Source organism: Rosa rugosa, chromosome 5, assembly GCF_958449725.1.
Source record: "Rosa rugosa chromosome 5, drRosRugo1.1, whole genome shotgun sequence".
NCBI lineage: Eukaryota > Viridiplantae > Streptophyta > Magnoliopsida > Rosales > Rosaceae > Rosa > Rosa rugosa.
This window is the reverse complement of record NC_084824.1, coordinates 43,534,316-43,553,473: the sequence shown is the minus strand read 5'-3', so window position 1 is coordinate 43,553,473 and position 19,158 is coordinate 43,534,316. Positions and strand designations below refer to the sequence as shown.

At 37.9% G+C, this 19,158-nt stretch overlaps 1 long non-coding RNA gene across 1 annotated transcript; it reads right to left on the bottom strand.

The window, feature by feature from the left end:
- Positions 1-349: 349 nt before the first annotated feature.
- On the bottom strand, positions 350-17,402 carry LOC133708800 (uncharacterized). Its single transcript, XR_009846053.1, has 3 exons — positions 16,890-17,402; positions 429-587; positions 350-382 (listed from the first exon to the last, which is right to left on the bottom strand). It is a non-coding gene; the product is annotated as an uncharacterized LOC133708800 (long non-coding RNA).
- Between the last annotated feature and the right edge of the window lie 1,756 nt (positions 17,403-19,158).

Below are 19,158 nucleotides of genomic sequence, written 5' to 3'. Positions count from 1 at the left end.
TGAAAATGAGGTTTGAGAAATACTGAATATGTGATGTAGATTATAAATGTAGTTCTCCCATTAAGATGTAAGAGATTAGCTGTGGGGAGTCGATAATTTAGGCTTATGATTGAATGTTATTAAAAAGGTTATTTAAGGAGGTTAATTATATCATCAAGTGCATGCATGTCTTACTTGGTCGGTAGTACCCTTCAGAATATATGTCTGATCGGCAGTACCCTCTGATGCTCCATCTGGTCGGCAATACCCTCCGATGCGTCATCTAGTTAGCAGTATCCCCTAGATAACATGAAACGGTTAGTCGACAGTACTCTCTAACTATTACCTCCTAGTAATCTGGTCAGCAGTACCCTCCGATGCGTCATCTAGTTAGCAGTATCCCCTAGATGACATGAAATGGTTAGTCGGCAGTACTCTCTAACTATTACCTCCTAGTAATCTGGTCAGCAGTACCCTCCGATACGTCATTTGGTTGGCAGTATCCTCCAGATGACATGAGATGGTTAGTCGACAGTACTGTCTAGCCATCGCCTCCTCATATTCCGGTCGGTAGTACCCTCTTATGCGTCATCTGCAATACCCTCCAGCTAGCATGAGATGGTTAGTCATATGTTATTCAGATATTTCAGATAGAGTGAGAAGAGTATTCCGGTCGGGAATACCCTCCAATGAGTCATCTTGTTGGCAGTACACTCTAGATGGCACAAGATGTCAATCAGCACTAAACTATGGATATTTTAGCTAAAGTGAGTAGTTATATAGTGTAATTCATCCCTCCGGCATCTTCCATTTAGTGGCCGCCTAGTGAGTACTACTGACGAACTAATCCTAGTAGTCGTCTTGTGAGTGCTACGGGTGATATGATCCTAGTGACCGTCTAATGAGTGTTACTGGTGACATGATCCTAGTGATCGTTTGATGAGTGCTACTGGTGACATGATCCGAGTGACCGTCTGATGAGTACAACTGCTGACATGATCCTAGTGGTCATTTGGTGACTGCTACGACTGAGGTAACTTAGCTAGTAACCACTTTGTGAGAGCTACGAGTTAGGTGCTAGAGCTTTATTTCGTATTATTGATTTCGGGTTTAAAACAGATTACTTGTTTTGTATTGTAATTTGATGATCGAGATTTAAGGCCAGTGACCCGTATGTATTTTTGGTTAGAGCTGGTTGTTATTATGGGAGCAGGTAGACTCTAGGAGTTGGAGGTTGGATTTGTGTAATAGAAGTGTAGAGTTTATTTTACAGGTTTAGCTAGTCCATTTTTAGGGGAAATTATGCCAAATTTTTAGTATAATTTCTCTTAAGGTGAGCCCCGCGGGACCATTTTGGATTTCAGGATGAAATCCGGGGCAGGTCCTGTCATGAATAAAGAAAAATAAGACATGGAGATTGAGACGAAGAAAGAAAAAATCAAATTCAATCAACTTTTTCAGTGAGAATTCAGGCGAGCCCCCACCCATACAAGAGCACCACTACAACAATGGAGGGGGATGGTGGTGGGAAGTTTCATCTCATTCTTCAACTTTGGTTTCAAAATACCCTATCAATCTCTTGTTCATTGGACATTAGCATGCCTCTTAGTCTATTGTGCATCTACCGCTCCTCTGTTAGCATAGTTGATTTCTCAAAGAGATAAAGCTTTATCTTCATTCATTCTACATCATTGATCCACCTTGTCTCACTAAAAAACATTATTTTCTCTTTACATCTCTATAGCATTTTCTACCACCAAATCTCTAATTCCCATCAATCTTCCATTAAAAACTCATACTAGTTTCACATTTCACCACCTCATATCATCAAGGAGGTTTCATGACCAAATAGGAGAAGACCATCAACACCGCACCATGACATTGGGGCCCATCGCCACCATCACTTCTACCATCATCAATAGTCACCTCTCTCTCTCTCTTTCTCTCTGTCTGTGATTACTTGATGTATTGTAGTATGTTGAAGCTTGTTTACTTGATTATGAGTAATAGTAAACTTGTTGGGGCTAGGCTCAAACTTGCTTGTAATGATGCTTTGTTTATAGTTTGATGCAATTCTTGTTATCATTTTCACATGCTAAGTTAAGAAGATAATGTTTGTACTTGAAATTAAGTGTAAAGTGCTTGTCATGGCATGAAATTTGTTTGAGGAGTAGTTAACTTTGAACAAAGAAGTATGAAAGCACACCTTGTGTGCATGTGTGGGTGGTAAACTAAAACCAAAATTTGCAGTTTGCTTGATTTTCTCATCTCTAGATATTTAAGCATCTAAGACAAACATTAAATGCTCTTGTTGTATTTGTTGGATTGAGTAATACAACTTAAGGAGTATGTTCATAGTATATCCTTGTTGAATACTATGATGAAAATTGGACAATTGAATTGCATCATTCATAATTAATTGAATTGTTGCTTCTATGAAAGACAAAGGAGGAACATAATGCCTTAAATCTCATCCATTTCATAATAACCATAGTTCAATTTAGTCTTAAATTTACTTCACTTGCATTTATTTAAGTTAATCAAACAATAATTCAACCAAAGTCGTTACTACACACCATTTGTAGATATTCACTACGAGCCTAGGTTTCCTTGTGAACCTAGGATTGTAATTGTATATTTTCATATGCATTATAATTTGTCTCTAGGAACATACCCTAACTAGAGATAGGAGCCATAATCCTCGTGGATTCAATAACCTCTTCATGATCCACATATTCAATAACTTGTACCTCTTACATTTGAGAGTGGCTTTATTGTTAACAACATATTCATATAGTAGTTTAAGAGTTGAATATGCATTCTTAAAACTTGTCATGTGAAGCATGTTATGTTTTCCTCACATGAAAATGTTTAAAGATTATTAACTGCCTAAAAATGTCTTAAGCATGTTGCATTTGAAAGTTTTTAGTTACAATCACTTCTATTAGATTGGTTGGTTAGCACCATCTCAAAACTCTATGCATTTAATCCTATAATTGTTGTAGAGCTTGTATATGAAATTTGGTGAATTTTAGAGAAGCTTGGAATTAATTATGAATTTTTGAAGTTTAGGGTTTCGATTATCGAATTACGAGAATCCGACCGTCGGATATCTCTCGGTTCTGCCTTGGAACCTTTAAATTAACGAATTGGTATTAGTGGTATAATTTGGGTTGAATCCGAGAAGAAGTGGAGATGTAATTATAAGGAATTGATCTTAGGAATCATATTAATTTGTTGAATAGTTATTCACGGAATATAATTGTGTACAGGGTGACGTACCGAGCGATTGCTCGACGAATGAACTCGTATGCGTGATCACCTGAATAGTACTGTGAGTGGACTTTTATTTTTAAAGAATGATGCATGCATTTATTTTTCCCGAAATAATAATTTATTTATCATTTTATTATCGAGCATAATATTTTGCATTGGATTATAATTTTGGCATTGTTTTTCCATATGAATTTCAGATACGAATCTATTATGCTCAGATTTGGATTTTATGATTTGTTTTCGGAATATGATTCAATTTTCGGAGATTAATTATAATTTATTTTCAATTATGATTCGGGAATGGATTTTGAGCCTTTGATAAGTATCTCCGATATATGGCTTTTATTTGAAATCATGATTTAAGTGATTTTCGACGAATTACTTTCCGAGGTGATTTCCGGAATTTATTAATATATTTTATTCGTCGATATTGAGATTTTTTGGAATATTTTTCGAAAATGGGATTTTCGATTGAATTATTTTATCGATTATTTCTCGCCTAATGGTTTATGAATTCTAGAATATTTTGGCGTGCGGGGCCACGTCATTGGAGTATATATTTTCTTGAGATTTTCCGAGTATGGATGGGATTCATACTCGTGTTTTGTTGCGAGGTTGGGGAAGCCTTACTGATTTACTGGTTTTCGATTGTTTTTCCTCACCATACTCGGGTCATTCGATTAGGTCTCCTCCTCACTTACTTTGTGTTTGTGAGTGGCAGTTGAGGTAGCTTATTCTGCTCCTCACTTACTTTGTGTTTGTGAGTGGCAGTCGAGGTGATTTATTCTCCTCCTCACGTGAGTGGTAGTCGAGGTTATTAGTTCTCCTCCTCACACAATCTATGTGTGAGTGGCAGTCGAGGGTAGGTAGAGCCTGAGGGGCTCCTTTACCAGTATGGTGAAATCTCTTCCCCATATCCTTTTATTTGTTACTTGACTAGCGGGGCTAGTCCAATTCTCTTAGCCAGCGGGGACTGATATGTTTTCACGGGACTCCGAGTTTTAAAGACATACGTTTTATTAACGTTGCATGCATCGAAGTTTTATGAATTTAAATTCGTGGGGAAGTAATACAACTTGCTTTATGTAAATTATTTATTTAGTCGTTTATTTTTGTCCACTCACTCTAACGTGTTTTTCAATTACTTTCCCCTGGGCCCTTCGGTTTCAAATGCCTAGTTTGCAGGCGAAATTAGTTGAGGTCGGGCGTACATTGGAGTTGAGGCATAGTCAACAGCATGGCTTCCGCATTTTTATTTGATTTAGGTTTTCCTTGATTACCCTTGCTGTTAGAATTGCTCTGATTACCTAAGGAAATTAATGTTATTTAAGTTGTGATTTGTGTTATGTGATTTCTGGTTGATGTTGATTTGGGGAGCAGGGTGGCTCCAGGAGAATAAGGATGGTGGATTTAGAAGTGTAATTAAATATGCTTTCTACAGGTTTTGGGTAGTCCATTTTAGGGGAAGTTCCGCCAAATTTCTGGTAGAATTTCTTCTAAGGTGGGCCCCGCAGGGCCACTTCGGATTTTGGGGTGAAATCCGGGGCAGGTCCTGTCACTCAAAGTCTCCTCAGATGCTTTATGGAAGTCATCTTCCTTTTGGAGCCTTGTAATTGAGAAAATTACGTAGATATTCATTTTTCAAATAGAGAAGTCATGTGGAAGATTAGGGTACAAGAACGTGTATTCTCCCTAATGCGATATTTTATCTTTCAAGTAACACTCTTTCTCAGTCTAATGCGGAAGTTTGAGTTATAGTATAAGGGTTAAGTTAGCATTATCAACATCCAAGACACTTAATAAAGATTGACTACGCCTGTACATCTAGATCAAGCAATGAAGGAACAACAATTCGGATATCATGCTCATATTTTAATTGATGTTGACCTTACTACGCCTTCCTTAGTTATGATAAAGCATGAAAGATATGAATTTCATATTAATAATATATATGAAAACTTTTGCACGCAATATGGTTTGGTTTAGCATTTTATGTATTAGTGTAAGTAGATGAATATGTTGGAAAAAAAAAAAAAAAAAAAGAGCTTGCTCCCCTAGTTGTAAGTATCAAAGGAAAACTATTAGCAAGGAATAGTGTTGTTCAAAAGAATGATGTGCCTGTAAATATTCCTCAAAGTTCTACGTCAACTACTAATGTTGCTTTCGGAAACCAAATCGCTCTTCTATAAAATAATTGAATAGAGGCTCCTAAATGATTTTATAGTCAATAGGGACATTTCTCTCTTAAGCAGTGGTAGCTAATGTGGGCATTGTGGATGTAATAGTTAAGAAAAATACTAGCAAGAGTGATGAATGTTGGAAAAATAACATTAATTTAGAATTATGTTGAGAGTTATGGTGAAAATAACGGTAGAATTATGATGAGAGTTAGTGGCTTCATAGGTTATGGGAGTTAAGGAAGGTTTAAGGTTATTAAAACGGTCTAATACTTATGTCTGTTGTAATTGTCATATTTATGGCAATATCTATTGTAGACTTATATAAGTAGGCTAGTCTAGTTGAGTAAGGTATAGAGGAGTATTTTGTAGAAGTATCGTAAGAGTAAATTCTTTTATCAGATATTTTGAGAGTCTCCTCCATATATTTCTCTAGGAGCTCTGTACATGTCTTTGGACTGTAGATCTCCCATATTGTGAGTCATTCATGCATCATATCTCCCTATCCAAATTAGTTTTTCAATATTTACGCTTTCGCTGTTATCCAACAAAGTGGTATCAGAGCCCAAGGCTCGATCTTTTGGGTATGGTAAAAAATTGTTCATGTAAGAGTGTTATGATGTCAAGTGTGCTGGCTTAGGTGTTGATCGTGTGTGATGAGAAAGACGTGATGGTGTCTCGGTGAGATAGTTGGAGCAAAATATTTACTCCAAATCTATTGAAAGAATTGAGAATCAAAATTCTCAATGAAGATCATCAACCTTGAAACTCAAAGGTTGCAAAGAGGTTGAAGAGTTAGAGTGAGCGACCATACCAAGACTTGCTTATGTTGTTGCAAGGTGGTGGAGAAAAAAAAAATGGTGGTGTATCAATTGTTGCTGATGAACAAAGGAAGGAAGACAAATTGAAGAAGAGAAGATTGCTAAGAAGAAAGAAAGGGAGTCAGAATGAGGGAGAAAAAAAGAAAGAAAGAAAGGGAGGAATAGAAAAAAAAAAAAAAAAAAAAAAAAAGGGAGAGAGAGATGAGCAAAGAAAGAAAAATAGAAGGGAGTAAAAAATATGGAGAAATAAGAAAATGAGGGAGAAGAAAAGTAGATGGAGAAGAAGAAAGAGTTGATAATGTGGTCCTCGGTGAAAGGGTAAAAGTCCCTGAAGAAGGTAAAGAAGATGAAAGGGTTAAAGTCTCTAAAGGAATGTAGGGTTAATGTCCCTAATAGAAGGTGAATGGTTAATGTCTCTGAAAGAAAAAATGAAGGGTATAAATCCCTGAAAGAAGCATGGTACAAATGGTGCCACGAAAAAGAGTCACAAAGGTGCCAAGAGAAAAATGTTTGGCAGAAGTTCCAAGATGAAAATGAAGATAGCACAATGATGTCAAGTTGACAAAACTCCCTAAAGGTACAATGGTCCAAAGAAGTTGACAAGACTCCCTAAAATCACAATGGTGCAACGAAGATTGGGTGAAAGTCCCAAAGAAAAGCACTCCCTGGTGGCCAAAGTCGATGAAGACGAAGACAAGTCAGAGTTCATGGAAGCTCCAAGAGTCATGAAGGCCTTGAACTAATGGTGAGGTATGAAATGATCTCACACGGAAAGGAGAGAAAGAAAGTTTTCTAAGTAGTGAGGGAGGGCTAGAAAAGTGGCTAGAAAAGTGTCACTAAAGCCGAGTAAATGAAGGTGATGGTATTGTGTGAAGAAGAATTCAATAATTTTCTTGTTGTGTGAAGACAAGTACAAGAATGATGGCGATACATGTCAAATAGACAATGAAGCAAGTTGAAGAGAGAAGAAAAAAGGGATTCAGTCATTGACGGTGACCATGAAGATGTGAAGGCAAGAATCATGATGAAGAACTTGAAGTTAGAGTAATTCTAAATTAAGGGAGGATGTTGGAAATAACATTAATTTAGAATTATGTTGAGAGTTATGGTGAAAATAACGGTAGAATTATGATGAGAATAATGGTGAGAGTTAGTGGCTTCATAGGTTATGGGAGTTAGGAAGGTTTAAGGTTATTGTAACGGTCTAATACTTATGTCTGTTGTAATTGTCATATTTATGACAATATCTAGTGTAGGCTTATATAAGTAGGCTAGTTTAGTTGAGTAAGGTGTAGAGGAGTATTTTGTAGAAGTATTGTAAGAGTGAATTCCTTTATCAGATATTTTGAGAGTCTTCTCCATATCTCTCTCTAGGAGCTCTATACATGTCTTTGGATTGTACATCTCCCATATTATGGGTCATTTATGCATCATATCTCCCTACCAAAATTAGTTTTTCAATATTTACGCTTCCGCTGTTGTCCAACAATGAAATTCACACTCATATGCATGGTGTTGATTTACCGGATGGAATTTGTTATCTTGCTTCTTGTAAGGAGCATACGAAAAATAATTTAAGTGAGAAGCTTGTTATTATGAAATTTTTTTATTCTTATTCTATTGTGTAAAAACTCCCACCGCACGTACTAGTGTTAGACACACTAATACCCTCATATAGAAATCTATCTTGACATGATATGATTCACCCTAGGCCAATGGATATATATGCCCAAGCCTAGCCTTGTTTTTCATTCTTCAAAGTAGAATGAATATTGAAAATAGGTTGAATAACAAATACACACACACACACACACATCAAATTTCAGTAAAACCCGCAAATCTAACTTTCAGTTGAACTTTCCATATAAATTAGAACATATTAGGTACATCACATATATGTAGCAAGTCGACCTTACCTTGTCCATATGATAGTTAGGGCCCAAAAAAAAAACCGATTGTACTTGGGATGTAATGTCTTAGGGAGAGGTCATCTGAGGGAACTGTAGAATGCTCATCTACTAAGAGTATTGATAAACCAATATTTCGGGTAGAGCAAGAGGTTGAGATTGTTTGTGCTTATATGAAAAAGAGTGATCAGTTGTTCATTGACAAAAGATTTAGTGAGTTCAATTGGAAAATACAAAAGAATGACTTAAAAAAAAAAAAAAAAAAAACTATCACAACTATGATGCGAGACCATTATCCTATCCAGAAGAGAGTGCAACTATACGTATTGATTTTTTGGTCTACGGGGTAAAACTATGGTATGTTAACATTTCTCATACATCAACTATTTTTACCACTTTAAAGACTCATGTTACCACTTTGAGGACTAATATTACTATTTTGAGGACTCATATGGTAAACTAAAAAAATTTACCACTTTAAGGACTCATGTTACCACTTTGAGAACTAATATTACTATTTTGAGGACTCATGTGGTAACTAAGAAAATTTACCACTTTAAGGACTCATGTTACCACTTTGAGGACTAATATTACTATTTTGAGGACTCATTTTACCACTTTTAAGGCAATTGTATGCATGTCATACGTTAACACATTGTAGAATTTTCCTGGTCTACGTATGCTTACATTTCTCAAGCTTCATGATTATTTACTTTGTATTTGCCTTATTACTTTCTTTTCTCATTTGGTGGCTTTACGCCATTTTCTTTTTTATTGAGGGATATTCATCCATGTCTCAACTATTTTTTTCTTTCTTTTTCCTAATAAAATTTCCTCACTTTGTTAAGGTTTATTTTGAAAAAAAAAAGTTATTGAAAAACCCTTACTAAGAGCATATTTAACAATGCTAACTATTTTTAAGTCAAATTTTAGCTAAAGTAGTTGAAAAGCTAGCTACTTTTAAAATATGCATAAGTTTTTTCAAGTTTAGCTATTTTGATTATACATTATTTTTTAAATAACGAAAAAATAGTTTAAATAGATTTATGCATTATATTTATGCTTATGATCTTTTGTTTGTTTGGGATTATTAAGGTTGCGATTCGACGAGAAATGGGTGAAGCTTATAATGCGCTGTGTACAATCTGTGACTTTTAGTGTGTTGTGGGAAGGAAAGAATGTGGGATTGATTAAGCCTAGCTGGGGGTTAAGGCAAGGCGATCTTTTATCCCCATACTTGTTCTTGCTTCTATCTGAGGGACTTACTGGGTTATTGCAAAAGGCTTATCCCTGGGGTTTCATTCATGGGGTTCAATTGGTTAAGGGAACACCGTATATCTCTCACTTGTTGTTTGCTGATGATACCCTTTTGTTTGGTAGAGCTGTTCTACAAGATGTTATACATGTCAAGCAATGTTTGTTGCTTTATGAGAGTGTTGTGGGGCAAAAAAATCAACTTCCAGAAATCATCTATTGCTTTTGAGGGGGGGGGGGGGGATTCATTATTAAGGTTGTGATTCGACGAGAAATGGGTGAAGCTTATAATGCGCTGTATACAATCTGTGACTTTTAGTGTGTTGTGGGAAGGAAAGAATGTGGGATTGATTAAGCCTACGTGGGGGTTAAGGCAAGGCGATCTTTTATCCCCGTACTTGTTCTTGCTTTTATCTGAGGGACTTACTGGGTTATTGCAAAAGGCTTATCCCCGTGGTTTCATTCATGAGGTTCAACCGGTTAAGGGAGCACCGTATATCTCTCACTTGTTGTTTGCTGATGATACCTTTTTGTTTGGTAGAGCTGTTCTACAAGATGTTATACATGTCAAGCAATGTTTGTTGCTTTATGAGAGTGTTGTTGTTGCTTTATGAGAGTGTTGTGGGGCAAAAAAATCAACTTCCAGAAATCAGCTATTGCTTTTGGCCTGGATATTTCAGAGTAGTAGAAAATTGAGCTTTCTTAGATGTTGGGGGGTGCCAATATCTCAGTGTCATAAGTGATCTTTGGGCTTACCAACCATGGCAGGTAGGAATCGGAAGGATATGTTCAAGAAAATACATGAGAGGCTTGATCACCATCTGAAAGGCTGATATTCGAAGTTGTTATCTAAAGCAAGGAAACCGGTGCTTGTCAAGACTGTTGCACATGCCATCCCTTCATAGTCTATGTCGGTTTTGAGGCTTCCTAAAGGAAATGTCGCTCTTATGAACCCAAACTAGCTAAGTTTTGGTGGGGCAAGAATGAAAACAAGAGGGGTCTGCATTAGTGAAAATGGGAGTTAATTTGCCAAAACAAGAAGGAGGAACGATTGGGTTTAAGAGATTTGGAAGTTTTTAATCAAGCATTACTAGCCAAGACGATTTAGAGGATTGTTTGATCCCAGAATCCACAGTTAATAAGGTTCTACATGCCAAGTATGTTTGTGAAGGAGATTGGGCAACAATCGGGTTGGGACCAAACCCGTCATTGTGTGGAGAAGCTTGGTGTGGGGTAAAGATCTATTGTGTGCTGGCATTAGATGGCAAATTGGCATAGGAGAGACGATCAAAATTTGGTGGGATAAGTGACTACCAGCTCCTTGGACTTTCAAAGTTATCACGCCTCACTTTATGGATGGTAATGCTACAATTAATCAACTCATGATTGAGCCAAGTATGTGAAATGTAGATTTTACAAAGCAGCATTTTTTACTTGTGGATGTGGAGAAAATTCTATTAGTATCTTTGTGATGCCCCAGAAATTCGTATTTATTTTCCGAGGATTTTCCGGAATTTAATTAGTGGTTGTTGGAAGGTTTCGTGGCTCGTGGACGGAGCGGAAGTGTTTCGGACGAATTTTTATTTGAAAATGATGACTTTAGGGGGGTTGCAAAGGTTGACTTTTGATACGTTGAGATTCTCCGAAAACCTCCTTCACGAAAGTTGTAGAACGCGTCAATACGAGTTCGTGGACATGCGGAACGCGGAAATCGGAGTTCGAATGAGAAAGTTATGACCAGCGGAAGAAGTTTCCGTTTTGGTATAAATAGAAGTTTCCCGAAAGAGAAACTTACTATTTTCATTTAGTTTCCTCTTCCGGAAACTTTCATTTTCTCTCTCTCTTCTCTCTCGACCTCACCTTCACTGTCTGAGTTTTTCGACTGACCCGACCCGAACCCGGCGACCCGACCCGGCTTTTCCGGCGAGATCCGGCGGTCTCCGGCGACGAAACTTTCCAGATCGGTTCGTCGTTGCCATCCGCTCCTTCCTGTGGTGTCCTCTTGTGGCGATTCGCGGCGGTGATGGCAATAGAAGGCGGCGCAGTTGGTGTTTTCGGACCCGGTCGGAAAATGCAGCTCCGGCGACTTCGTGGCTTCATGATTCCTTGATTGAGTTCAGAGGAGGCTCCCTGATCGATCTGTGGTGGTTTTTTGGATCGATTTACGTGGAACTTGGTTCAACTCGGTTTGAACAGTAATCCACGGGTTGTGAGGTAGTTTTCGACCCTTTATGCTTGTTTTCTGACTTCGAGCTAGTTATGAGAATTCACAAGCATGCTTAGATGAAGCTTTTTGATGTTGGGAGTTTTGTGAAATAATGAGTTTTTGGCCGGCGGCGGTGCGCCACCGCCTGTGGCGGCGTTCCTGCGGTGTTTCGGCCATGTAAGGAACTGTTTCTGGTACTATATATCTTCTACTCGTCGATACGAGCGTTTTGATATATAATATGCAGATTTTGGAGTTCGTATGGATTTGTTATGATTTTCACCGTTTCATATCGGTGAATTTATTCAAATCCTTGAGGATTTAAGTATCCGATCGACTTGTGGCTTGGACACATCGATCGTGGAAGTGTTCCGGAGACTTTGGGAGGTCTCGTATGTGGTTTCGCCTCGATTGGCGTCACCTTGGGAATTTTGGTTCGATTTAGGGTTTCGAACGTTATTCCTTGTGATTCGTTAACTGAATCAGAGTTGTGTTTCCTTAGGTACTTGACAAAGTATTCTTTGGACGGCTATTGTGATTGGCTACTTTGTTCTGTATTGAAGACGCAGCGGGATTTTCAAGGTGAGTAATCTCACAAGGTTCATTATGAACGGAATTACCATTATTGTTTTGGCGTTAATTATTTAACTGCAAACTATAGTTGGTATTAGTAGGCATTCCTGAGCGAATGACTACGTATATATATATTTACGTGAAATATATATATTCTTGTGGATGATGTGTGATGAATAATATGCATGATGGGTTCATATTATTGTTGAATGGGACTTTTCATAGAAACGATATTGTGGAAAAAGATGTTTTCTATTGTTTGAAAAGTATTGAGTTTGATGTTACATTTTGGAGTCAAGCGTGACTCATTTCAAATGTATTGGTCCTTGTACCAAGGGTCACAGATGGTGAGCAGGGATGGGGAAAGCCGGAACTAGATGGTCGTAACGTTTTTAGGTCAGGTGTGATTTACTTAACGTTGACTTGAGACCAGATGGGGTCTGAAAAGCATGGGTCGCAGATGGTGACCAACTGTTGGTTCTAAGACCAGACGGGGTCTGAAAACCAAGAGTCACAGATAGTGATAGGTTGCAGATGGTGACCAATGATTTATCTGTGTTACGAGCCTAGTTACCATATTGTCTTGGAGTTATGGGATTAACTGTGACTATAGATGGTATTAGTGACATTTCTGAGTGTATGACTATGTGTGTACATATGTATATCATGGGGGTAGCGGGGAGCTATCTGATGCTCATGAGTACGTGTCTTTAAAAGAGAGTTTCGGGGATTCTTTCTTTTAAATGTCCTGGGAGGACTTGTGAATCATATGCTATTGTTAGGTTAACGATAGGTATGATTGATGTGCTTATGTGTTTTATCCAGGTTGGATCGATTAATCATATTTGAATTGTTAGGTTAACGATTTATATGATTTTGTCACAGTGTGACTTTTGTGATTTCCTTGTTGGAAAAGAGTATTGTTTTGGGAAGCATGGTATGTTTTCCTTATTCTCGAGTCGAAAGGTTTCCTCGTGTTTGGCGTGAGTTGTGCGGGCTTTTATCCCGTGAATTGGTGTGAGTTATTTTGAGTTACTCATACGGGCTTGCAAAAGCTTACCGGGTTTGTTGTGTGACAACCCGGTGCACTATTCAAACGGTGTAGGGGTTAACCTTGCGGGTCAGGAAATCATGGCTGAAGCTGAGGTATCTTGTTGGCAGCAGAACTGGTAGGAAGCAAATTTGATTGGCTTTACCATTGCTATGACTTCCGCTTTGTAGTAAACTCTGAAGAGCTTTTACGTTTTATCTTGTTGTTGACAATTTAATTCGTAAGCTTATGTAATATATGACTCTGTGGGTGGGTCAATATTGACATAGTGGGTTCAGGGCATCAACATGTATATTGTATAAAGGGAAAAAGTTTTCCAGGTATTTGGTATTGATGGATGAACGTTCACGCATGTATAATTATGGGGTTATATATCGATTTTTAATTGTGTTAAAAATCAGGGGCGTGACAATCTTTGTGTGATAGTAGTCGAGGAGATGTGGCTGTGTGGCATTTTAATGAGGATGGCCGGTATTTAGTTAAGTCTGGATATTGGTTTGGGATGGAATTGAAGAAGTTGGAGAGGGCATCAAGTAGTGGTAGTGGGCATGATAATTCAAACTCTATCAATATATAATTGGAGTCTCATTTGGAATCTTCGGTTCCGAACAAAGTCAAGGTTTTTTGTGGAGAGCTTGTCATGCCTTTCTACCTTGCACTGAGCAATTGTTTAAACGCAAGATTAGCTCTCAAAGGGGATGTGGTCAGTGTGGAGGCCCGAAGGAGACTATTATTCATAGCTTGTGGAAGTGTCATGTGGTTAAGAAAATATGGAAAATTAGTTGGTTGAGTAGGATTACAAAGATTGGAGAGTGTATTGTTTTGCTGATTTTCTTTATCTTGTGGGTGAGTCAAAAGAAGTTGAGAGATTTTTTCTTTGCTTTGCAGGTGGATCTGAAAGAATAGAAATGAGGTCTTTCATGGGAAGAATGGGTTGGAGCCAAAGCACATTATTGAAAAATGCATTGATTGACAGCATGAATATGAAGGTGCAGTGTTTGGGACTAATGATGTATCAACAGGGAGCAGCTCAGGTTTGGATGGGAAAACGAATCAATTGAAGAAGCGAGACAAGCACAAGAGGTAATTAAAGTTATTTTTTGTGATGTAAATGTAAGTTGTACTGGCATGGGGGCAGTGATTTTAGACGAGAATGCTGGTTTGAAAGGGGCATTGGCTACACCTATGGTTGCATCACTCAGACTGCATGCAATTGAGGCATTAGCTTTACAAAATGGGTTGAAGTTTTGTAGATAGATTGGGGTGGATAGGTTAGTGATTGCAGGAGATGCTGCTAATGTGCTTAATGCTTTATGTGCAACTGGGCTTGACCTAAGTGATATTGGGGGAGTGCTTCATGCAATTCGTCAGTTGATGTTAGAACTTGAGCTAGTTACTTGGAAACATGTTCGCAAGAGAAACAACCAAATTGCTCAAACTCTTGCTAAAAGGGCTTTAATGGTGCAAGCTATGTTTTGTCTTGATGTTGGGCCTCCTTGGCTTCATGATATTATTGATGTAAGCTAATAGTGCTAGTACGGGGTTCTTTATTGAGAACAACTATTCCCTAATTGATGTATTCCTATCTGGTTTAAGTATGTTCCCACCTTGCGCAAGGTGGGAACAAGGAGTTCGAGCCCCATCAAGGGTGGGAATGGGGTGGGGTTTAAAAAAAAAAAAAAAAAAAAAAAAAAAAAAAAAAAAAAAAAAAAAAAGTATGTTCAGTTTCAATCAATAAAAAAAAAAACTTAAAATGAATGTTTTAAATCAATAAAAATAATAGAGAGTCTCATCTCTCTTTCTATATTTAGAAGCTAGATAGTAAAGTTAAATTGGAGAATGACTCAAGAGTCTAGTGCAGTTGCAAAAATGGATTAAAAAAAAAAACTAAATACGCTCTCCAAAATTGCTAAGTAACCAATATAGAGAGTTTGCTAAAGTATCTCTTCATTAGTCGAAATTCTTCTTCTTCATAATCACCATATTTTTTTAACTAACAGGATATGTCAAACTTGAAGAAAACCGTTAAGACACATCCCCTCGGCCTTGACCAAAATCTCCAACATATCCCCTTATCAATAACAACTCTAAGGCTTCTCCAAAAAAAAAAAAAAAAAAAAACTCTAAGGCAGTGAAATCTCACCCTAAGCTGAAGGGTAGAAAACATTTGTTTAGGTTACTTGAGGAAGAAGATTTGGTAGAGGAGAAATTGCGTGCTAAAGCAATGGATGAGAAGCTGCTTGATGTAGAAGTGGATGAATAGAATTTAAAAAAAAAAAAAAAAAAAAAAAACCTTAGTCCACCCTACCCAGAAGTGGGTGACTAGATGTTTGCTAAGGAAGTGCTGGTGGATGAACCAACTAAAATTGAACCTGGTTCAGTTGGAGAGATTATTGTTTCAATTGAGGAGATTCCAGATCGAGTTGAGGAGGTGATTACCTCAATTGAGGAAGCTTAGACAATTTATCTTTATGTTTGAATGAGGAATATCAACAAAAAAAAAAGTAGCTTTGTTGTTAATTTAATTCATCTTCGGAGCGCTAAGTTTTCTTGTTTTGAGTTTAATTAAGAAAAAAAAAAGGTGTGCTAAGGGTATGTTGTGTGTAGTATGCTCGTGTGAGGGGTGTGATAGTATAGTGTCCTCTGTGTAATGACTTTTCTAACGACCCTATAAGACAAATCATTATTGTACTGTTTGCTAACTCTACCACCAACTTCGTTGAGTTCTGTCTTTCTAAACTATTTTATTCACTCCTATTACTTTGCGTGTTTATTTCCGCCATCCCTCTTTTTTCTTTTCCTAGCTTACATTGAACCCCGCCTTGTCTAGCTTGCAATAGTAACCTCTTCCAAATGACACATTTCTCTTTGAATCATGGATGAATTTGAGTTCTCCTTTTTACTGCCTGGTTTACGCATCATATAACACTTTTGACCGGCTAGCCGGCATCATACCAAATGCATGTACATAGCATGCTATTACTTTCTCGATCTTTGTCTTGCAGGTAATTTTTGACCGTCTTTCCCAGCTTTGTCACTTCAAGTAGGCACCAAAGTACTCCATTGTTCCATCTTTTGCAGCTAGTTGGTCGACTCGGAGTTTACTTTCTTTTGAGGGTCCCTATAACTGATACTGATTTTGAGCTTTTTTTTAGATCTACTTTTTTGAACTAACAAATTGATACTGATCTTTTCTTATCGTTTATCTACAATTCTTTTCTAACCAAGAGTTTTAGTCACCCGACATCGATCACTAGGAGAATGCGAATAAATAGAGGATGGTCGAGAAGTCAATATGCACTACTGTATCAGTTGACTATAGGTATAGAACATCCCACCTAGTTAGGTTTTTTAAACTAACTAGAATCAAATTAATACGAAGGGTCGGGACTTGGGACCTGGATATAAATCAGTTTATTCGATCTTCCCGTGGATTAGTGAGTAATCAAGAATCCAACCAGACAGCATATGTAAATAAAAATTAAGGAACCAATTAGCAAGATGATATCATCCACGACGTACAGCTATCTTATTCAGTTTTATTATCATCTTCATCACTTAATATATATATATATATATATATATATATATATATATATATGTTATATAATCTGCAGATTTAAAGTGGTATTAGATGCTGCTTACCTTACTGAGAAAGCTTTAAGCCAACTGAGGTGTGAGGGCTGAGGAAGTTTCCTAGAAAGTTCCTATTGCTGCAGTCGGCTTCAGACTTGAGGAGGTGAAAGTGAAGTTGACCCGGCCGGGTAAGACAGTGACTTCAAAGATCGATATCGAATATTCTCCGGCCGCCTATGAGCAGCGAGGGAAGGAATGAGCTTCAGCCCTTTGATACCAGATGTGTAGAAAAAGACAGAGCTGGGAATAAAATCATGCAGGAGGATCGGATCATCGACCTCGATCCATATCAGCTGATCTATATGCTAATAATATTCTTGTCGATCTGTTGAGCTGCAGTAGTACCAATTCGCACTGCAAAACCGTGTGAGCGGCGTATCCTGTACTATATGATGCATGCTGTAGGCCGGCCACGCGTTAGGGGATGATGATCCAACACATAAACACTCAGTATAATCAGGAAACCAGAGGGAAAGTTCCATATATGGGCGGTGCCACGTTGGGGCCCAGTGGGTCCCATGCCCCATTGGATTTTTCATTTTTTTTTTTTAAAATTTCGATACTTAACAATCATATAAGTTTCTAAGTGTTTCCTACTAGCCTATCCGGGGTAGCGGTTAGACTTGATTATATGGCTGGTCCCAAGTTCGTTGTCAACATTGAAAGTTTTTTTTTTTCTCTTTTTGGATCTGGAACATTTGTGTTTATTATTTCATACTTTTTATTTGTTTGTAACACTATACTTCCTTTTAATTTTAAAAGTCAAAGATAATTTATATCCCATCATGAAAAGTTTTCTAAAGTTTAAAAATATTTGATTAATAAAATATGTAATTTAAAAAAAAATGATTTTACTGGAATTTTATTATAATATTTTAATGTTTATTAAAATTTTGGTATATAGTTTATGTTTCAAATAAATTTTTTTTTTTTTTCAAAACATCCCCCTATTAAAATTTTGCTATATAGTTTATGTTTCAAATGTTTTTTTTTCTTTTCAAAGGGAAAATCGTCCAAACAGTGTCTGAACTTTTCCAGACTATTAATTTTCATATCTATACTTAAAAAAAACCTCAAAATGGTACCTGAAGTTTTGGCCCCGACCCAATTTCCGTACCTAGCAACAGTAAAATCGTTAACAGAGTTAACTTTTGAAGGGTATTTTTGTCCTTTCACTATTCATCTTCTTCCTGGTTCGTGTTCTTCCTCTCCGACCTCAAATCCTCCTCATCTTTCTTCCTATACTACGTTATTAACATCCACAATTTTCATTTTTCATATAGAAAAAAGGGTTTTACCCTCTTAAACCCCATTTGACATTTATCTCCCACTCCCAGTGTCCTACTCGCCGACCCCAAATCCAAAATGTTCCTCCTCCAGTGGCGTTGAGCCTCCGCCCTCTCCGCACCCCTCCAGCTCCGCCACTACACCTAATCTGCCGCAGCCGCTCTCGTCGACGACGATTCCAACCCGGAGTCCTTCCCCAGACTCGACCCGAAATACGACCAGACCATCCTTGCCGTCCCGCGCTTAGTCTCCGGCAAAAGCATCGCCGCGAAAGAGCAGAAGGCCGGCCGCGTCCCCGGCATCATCTTTGAGTAAGAGGATGGCCAGCATGGCGGCAACAAGCGGTTGATGTCCGTCCGCACCAACCAAATCCGCAAGCTCCTCAATCATCTCGGCCGCTTTTTCTTCCTCTCCCGCCTCTTCCACCTCGAGGTCCGCTCCGACTTCGATGCAGATGACGTCGCTGAGAAAGTCCACCTCTTCATCAAAAGATACCCACCATTCCAATTTCTTCCTGAGCTTCTTTGGCTCACTGTTGGTGCTCGGAGAAGAAACCCATTCGATATTAGGCCTCTCTTTCTTAATCTCACTCCCAGTCCACTCCATTACAGTCCTTTACCAATCTGATCTTATCTCTTTTTGTGCAGTAGTAGTGGTAAAGAAATTGGGTAGCTTTAGCCTTTACTATAATCTTCTTGCATAAACCCAAAATGCAGGAAATTGTGCAGATTTTCTGGGAATAGAGCAAAAGAGAAGGAAATTGGGTTTAAAATTATTTGATTTTTGTTTCCAATTTATCGTTGTCTTGTGTCATATCATAAAGATATAGAACCAAATTGATTTTCGTTGTTTCCAATTGTTGTTTCCAATTGGGAGGAGTTGTTGATGAACGTTGAATGAAGACGAGAGAGATGGCAGAGAGAACAGAGAACAAAGAAAAGATGAGAGAGAGAGAGAGAGAGAGTCATTGTATTTTCACGGAAGGAGGAGT